The 5,599-nt window shown below is 45.6% G+C and overlaps 1 long non-coding RNA gene across 1 annotated transcript; it reads left to right on the top strand.

The window, feature by feature from the left end:
* The first annotated feature begins 22 nt into the window (after nt 1-22).
* On the top strand, nt 23-1,303 carry LOC129059876 (uncharacterized). The gene is made up of 2 exons (XR_008525981.2): nt 23-281; nt 513-1,303. It is a non-coding gene; the product is annotated as an uncharacterized LOC129059876 (long non-coding RNA).
* Nucleotides 1,304-5,599: the final 4,296 nt, after the last annotated feature.

Here is a 5,599-nt window from a genome sequence, read left to right as displayed (position 1 = left end):
TGGAGAAGGATGAGCGGAGAATGGGGACGGTGGGGGCGTGGCTTGAGCAGCCGAGTAGCAGCACGCGCCCTGCATCCCGGGGGCGGGGAGTGGGGCGGGGAGTGGGGCGGGGCATCGCGGCGAGCGCCGATGGCGGGGAACAGGGCGGGGAATCTCTGTGCTTCCTCAATCCCCAGGCCCAGCACCTGCAGGGCCGACCAGCTCCAATCCCAGGTCCAATCCTGAGTGGCCAAAAGCCGGAAACCCGGAGTTGGAATTGGGTCTTGCACAAGCTGGACCACGTAAGCTGGGCCAGGCGGCAGGTGGAGGCCACCGCTGCGGGAGGAGGGCATCTGAGGATTTTGAAGGACCTCATTAATAGAGGGTATAAACCAGATGCGGGCCATCAGGGAGGATTGTTACTCTAGCCCGATCTTGTTTGTTTACACCAGGAAGGGCCTGCCTTCCACCTGCAAGAAAATATGGCGGCTGCAGAATAATGTGGCTCAATGCCAAATATCCGTTTGTTTTAGGGAGTGAGGCTACTTGAGAAGCATCTTAAATGTGGAGAGAGAGCAACTTAAATCTGATTTCCACGCAGCTCTGTGGATTCCGAATGTCCACAGTATGATATCTCCATTCCCACTTCCGAGCCGCTCCTCTTCCCTGTGTTTCCTGCACCACCATTCGCTCAGTTGCTCTACACTGAAATTTGCTGTCATCGTTGACTTTTCCCTCTCCTTCATCCCCTACAAGTATCAACATAGACAACTCCGATCAATATAATCATCAGTGAATAAAGCAAATTGCAGCGCATATTCTTAAAGACAAACTTTCCACTTGCAGCAGCGCCTACCTTCCGGATAGCTAAATTGAAGCCCGTGTTTATCATAGCTGATTCTAACCAGCCAAAGCTGATAATAACTAAGAACTTGCAGGAATTGCAGTATGCCAGACCTTCAATTTAATTGAAGACTTTCCTGAACAATTAATGAGACTTGTCTTAACCAGCAGGGAATGGCTTTAGGGACTCATTCTTCCCTATGCAGGTGCAAGCCTCAAACCTTAATTAGGATCATCCACCATGATCCTCGAGCCCTTCCCCACCTTATACTTGAAGAGGCTGAACCTCAGAGAATTAAATTACCTACAGTCCTGGTCACTGATGGAGCTATTATTTAAAGTAAGATCTAATGCCAAAGCCTGCATCCTTAATTCTACCATATGCTGCTTCTTGTAGTGTCGTTCCTCAACCAGAACACATAGCTCTTCTGTGTAGGTAAAGTCCATCAAAACATGTCATAAAATAAATTAAAGAAATTGGTTTCTGCTCTATTTCAATTAGTACCAGAGTAAATCAAATCAATGATTTGTGTTTGGGAATGTTTCTAGTTGGCATTAACGTTGTTAGGAGATAGCTTAGCTCTTCACTGGGGGCCCACTGAGTTATTGCAACCCTGAAACACAAATGTGTCAAAAGGGTGTAATCAAGATTATGTCAGGGAACATTAAGTTTTTAGTCTTTGGTCACTGAGGCCTATCAGTAGGTTTGGGTGTTTTGTTTTGTTTTTCCCACAAAGAAGCTTTGAGTAAGAATTGTGTCTGGTAGACAAACACAGGTACACACACAGGTGTGTACTCACACAGCAAGAGCAGTAGAGTTCATCTCCCACAACACAAGAGCTCATGAAGAAAGGGAATTGAGCTTCAATTTAAGCATTAGTTTATCATTTTTGGAGCCTGAATGTGTTGACTTTACAAATTAACAAGTCCCTGAACAAAAACGTCAAAAACAAATCCCAAGTTGCAGTCTGCCCAGGTAATTCATGTCTATCAAGTGTCTACAATACCAATTTCTACATCGTTGGGAGTATTTTATAGGTTTGGTTGAAGAGCAAGGTCAGTAACTCTTTCCCCAAGAAATAAATGAAATCATAAAAAAAATTGCCTGTTTTCTTAACCTAACCCATCTGCCATCTACTTCTAGATCATATTTATTGGAGCCATAAAAATATTAGCAAAAGCATATGCAGTGCTTATTATCTGCCACTGTTGGAAGCGCTTTACGTATGTTAACTAACTTACACTTCATACCAACTCTGTGCAGTGAGGACTATGATTATCTCCTGCTTTTACACATGGAAGAAATTGAGGCACAGAGTACAAGGTCACACAGCAAATGGCAGAGCTGTCCTAACTCTGCATTTTTTTCTTGCAGTGAAGAGTCTTTTTTCTGTCTCTTAGTCTGTTCTCAACACAGTGACCAGAGCACTTGCGTTATAAGTCTGACTGTGCCATTTCTCTCCCCAAAACCCTCCAGTGGTACCCCTTTTCTCAGGCAGTGCTTTGCAAAGCCCCACACATCCACCTCCCTGACATCAGCATCTTCTCTTTCCCCCTCACTGGTGTTTCCTTCTTGCTCCCAGCTGCTTCATCTGCCTGGAACCCCTCCCCAGACAATCTCCCGGTTTACTCCCTCACCTCCTTTCTGTCTTTACGCAAATGTCACTTCTCAGAGACACCTTCCCTGATCACCTGATTTAAAACTTCAACTCATCTGCATTTCCCCTGACAGCTTCTTTCCTTCTATGACAACTCCCTGCTAACCTGCTCTGTAACTGGCTTAATCATTGTAGAGCCTACCTCCCCCTTTTTTGCATGTTCGTTTCATGGGAGTGATGATATTTATGCAGCATTTAGCACAGTGCCCGGCCCATAACCAGTACTCAGCAAACATGTGTTGAATGGACAAGTAGATGTGGAGTGAGAAATGAGAGGGGTGGTCGGCAGAGAGGAAAACAAAGGCCACATGTACAGATTGCCCTGGCTGTACCCTGGCTCTGGTTCTTCCTGCCTTGGCCTCAGCCAGATACACCTGTGTCCTTCTCATGTACTTACCCCCACGCCCTCTGTTGAAGTTTAGGACATCCAGAGTTGCATTTGTTTCTTGCAGTGAAGAGTCTTTTAAAATCTGAGATAGGCTGTGAGCGGTGGCTCACGCCTGTAATCCCATCACTTTGGGAGGCTGAGGCACATGGATCACCTGAGGTCGGGAGTTCGAGACCAGCCTGGCCAACATGGTGAAACACTGTCTCTACTAACAATACAAAAAAAAAAAAAAAAAAATAGCCCGGTGTGGTGGTGCACGCTCGTAATCCCAGCTACTCAGGAGGCTGAGATGGAAGAATCGCTTGAACCTAGGAGGCAGAGGTTGTAGTAAGCGGAGATCACGCCACTGCACTCCAGCCTGGGTGACAGAGGGAGAATCCATTTCAAAAAAAAAAAAGAAAAATGAAAAATTGAGTTAACATCATGTGCCCTGTGTCATTCAAAAACTCAACGTTTCACTAGAGTTATCAGTCAAGCTGCCCATGACTGCCCCAGGCCATTGCATTCAATACATTCATTTATTTACCAAAGCTGTGTCTTTCAGAAGGGATTGTGGTTTTCCTTTTAGCCTTCAGAATCTAGGATAGCACCTGGCACACATGGTGAGCACTCACTACATGGCTGTCGGATAAACAATGGAGCAGGGAACGTGGAGGTGGATGCTTACACATGGGGAATTGTATCAGGAAGGAGTGTATGTGTGATTAAAACCTGTTCTACATAAATAGCAAAGTTGATCATTCAACACATGGACAGCTAAGACTATATGCAGACTATCCATTCTCAGGAGGAAAAGGGAAGCAATCAACCTGACCTCCCCAAATGGATTCCGTATTTTGATATGAATTGTTCTCATGTGGGAAATGCGATGGCCTCCAGGTATACTACTTCTCAGAGATCAGTGAGCAGAAAAGCTCACAGATCAAATTAAAATGCTTGAATCTCTTAGTTTATTTAAATCAATTTAAAGAGACAGTGAAAAGCAAGAGGAAAGAGGTGGGATAAATAAACGCTGTTAAGAGACGGTGCAAATCTGGTGGAAGATGCCTGCTACCTAAAGCCTAACTCATACAATGTTTAGGGGCCACCATCCCCCACCTGCCCCAACCTCCCACCCCTCTCTGTGATATTGACTTTCCCGTGGATGGTGGTGCTGAAGACGAGAGGTTTGAGCAAGGAGACTCAAAGAGGCAAGGTGCCTCCGAGATGCAGGTACAAGCAAGCCTGGCAAAGAGCTGAGCTTTGCCTTTTGGCCTGTGGAGCAACCATGGGTTTTACTGTTTCTTGGACAGAGGACACTTGGGCACAGAAGTGAATAGCATGACTATTTCATGCTTATGTATATTTTGTGCACTGTATTTAGTGCCTCTTGGACATTTAATGTATCAAATATTTCATGCTCAGGTGTCTCACGTATACTTGGTAGCTAGGAATGTTAGGTATCCCGGACTTTCTATTCCTTTCTGTATCTAACACATGTTCTACTTACAAACTACTTAACACATCTAATAAAATCTGCCTATGTTTTAAAAACTAAGATTTTGCTATACTTAACTCGTACTAAAAGCTTTCGCCTGTATTTCACAAACATATTAATCTTCTTTAATAGTATTGAATACTCCCAAAAACAAATGTATATTCCAACTTTTTATTTTTAAATGCCACATTAAAAAAACATCCTCTGGCTGGGCGCAGTGGCTCATGCCTGTAATCCCAACATTTTGGGAGGCCAGGGCAAGCAGATCACTTGAGGTCAGGAGTTCGAGACCAGCCTGACCAACATGGTGAAACCCACTCTACAAAAAAAATAAGATTAGCTGGGTGTGGTGGTGGATGCCTATAGTCACAGCTACTCAGGAGGCTGAGGCAGGAGGATTGCTTGAGCCCAGGAGTTCAAGGCTGCAGGGAGCTATAATCATGCCACTGCACAGGGTGACAGAGACCCCGTGTCTTAAAATAGACTTAAACAGCCTGTTTAAGCCTTTCAGTTAAATGTCCCACGAAGAATTCTGTTTTGAGACTGAGTGTTGCTCTGTCACCCACGCTGGAGTGCAGTGGTGCGATCTTGGTTCATGGAAACCTCTGCCTCCCGGGTTGAAGTGATTCTCCTGCCTCAGCCTCCCTAGTAGCTGGGATTACAGGCACATGCCACCATGCTCTAATTTTCTTATTTTTAGTAGAGACAGGCGTTTCAGCATGTTGGCCAGGCTGTTCTCAAACTCCTGACTTCGTGATCCACCTACCTCAGCCTCCCAAAGTACTGGGATTACAGGTGTAAGCCACAGCTCCCCGCCCACGCCAAGAATTTTAAACAGCTGATACGAATGTGTCCAAACATTGGTTCCTTCTGGTGGGTTCTTGGTCTTGCTGACTTCAAGAATGAAGCCACGGACCCTCGCGGTGTTTAAAGTTCTTAAAAACAGTGTGTCCAGAGTCTGTTCCTTCAGCTGTTCAGACATGTCTGGAGTTTCTTCTTTCCGCTGGGTTCAGTGGTCTGCACGGGCCTCAGGAGTGGAGCCACAGACCTTTGCCGTTGAGTGTTACAGCTTTTAAAGGTGGTGCATCCAGAGCTGTTCATTCCTCCCTTGTGGGTTCATGGTCCCACTGGCTTCAGAAGTGAAGCTGCAGACCTTTGCAGTCAGCGCTATATAGCTCATAAGGCGGAACGTCCAGTTGTTCATTCCTCCCTGTGGGCTCATGGTCTTGCTGGCTTCAGGAGTGAAGCTGCAGA

This window comes from Pongo abelii, chromosome 5 (assembly GCF_028885655.2).
Source record: "Pongo abelii isolate AG06213 chromosome 5, NHGRI_mPonAbe1-v2.0_pri, whole genome shotgun sequence".
NCBI classification, from domain to species: Eukaryota; Metazoa; Chordata; class Mammalia; order Primates; family Hominidae; genus Pongo; species Pongo abelii.
This window is presented reverse-complemented; position numbering and strand designations above follow the sequence as displayed.